The 1,108-nt window shown below is 31.9% G+C and overlaps 1 pseudogene; it reads right to left on the bottom strand.

The window, feature by feature from the left end:
- Nucleotides 1-702: 702 nt before the first annotated feature.
- Nucleotides 703-902, bottom strand: LOC126754297 (small nucleolar RNA U3; annotated as a pseudogene).
- Between the last annotated feature and the right edge of the window lie 206 nt (nucleotides 903-1,108).

The raw sequence follows: 1,108 nt of genomic DNA, 5'->3' as shown, positions 1-1,108 counted from the left end.
TAGAAATTTGACCGGCGTAGAAGCAAAATGCGAAACAATCATACATATATTATGTCGTTTGCACATCTGTCTGTATGTTTGCGAAAGCAAATGTTCTACAAAAGCATATTTCTATACTTAAACAAAATTATTTGATCCATCGTATATTTCTTACATGCATAACCAAACCATACTTAAGACAACGCCACGAAAGTGTCAATAGTGGTGTTGGTGGTAAGCACATAAAAAGTCACAACGTGAACGCAGGTTCGAATCTCGACGGACTTAGTCTTTAATTTTGCATTTTAACATCGTAATACTAAACTAATTAATATTTTTCTTACTAATAGAAATTAAATTTATCACAGCAATATACCTAATATACATATACATAATATTGCTGTGATAAATTTAATTTCTATTAGTACGAAATATATTTATTAGTATAGTATACGATGTTAAAAGGCATACATTTTTCTATCCTATCTTGTGTATCTGCACATGCTCATATGAATGTATGTATACGCATGTGCGCGTTCAGAAATTCAAAAAATTCGTACAAAAAAAAGAGAGACGAAAGAAAAAAATTCACATAAAATAGTTGAGAATTCGCAAAAATGAAAGACAAACGAAAGAAAAATAATGCGCAAGCATACATAAGCGTACTGTACTTATTGACCGCATTATTTTTGCGTAAAACCTTGAAATTTATTCATTAAAATCACCACTCAGAAGTCGTTTTATCCGTTGTAAGCGAGCGATTTTCGAAGAAACATCATTTCTAATATGCCACAACACAATATTAGAAATGAAGTTCATAAACCTCACGCTGTCAGATAAAACGATATACCTCGTCACCGCGGGTCGATTTCCAAAAAATTTAAATGAAGACACAGAAAGTATAAAAAGTAAAGTACAACCTTAATTTTTCAACGGCCAACGCAGAGTATTTCAACCAAAATATACGCAAAATAATTGAGAATTCCCAGAAATGAAAGACAATGAAAGAAAAAGAAGCATAACTTCAATAATGCACAAGCATACAAACATATGTACATATGCGCAGCAGCAGCAAGGAAAGAGGTAACAATCGGCGATCTATTGTATATTTCTTTCATGCATAACCAAA

The sequence above is a fragment of the Bactrocera neohumeralis genome, chromosome 3 (assembly GCF_024586455.1).
Source record: "Bactrocera neohumeralis isolate Rockhampton chromosome 3, APGP_CSIRO_Bneo_wtdbg2-racon-allhic-juicebox.fasta_v2, whole genome shotgun sequence".
NCBI classification, from domain to species: Eukaryota; Metazoa; Arthropoda; class Insecta; order Diptera; family Tephritidae; genus Bactrocera; species Bactrocera neohumeralis.
Note: the sequence above shows the minus strand (reverse complement) of the source record. Positions and strands in the feature narration are given on the sequence as shown.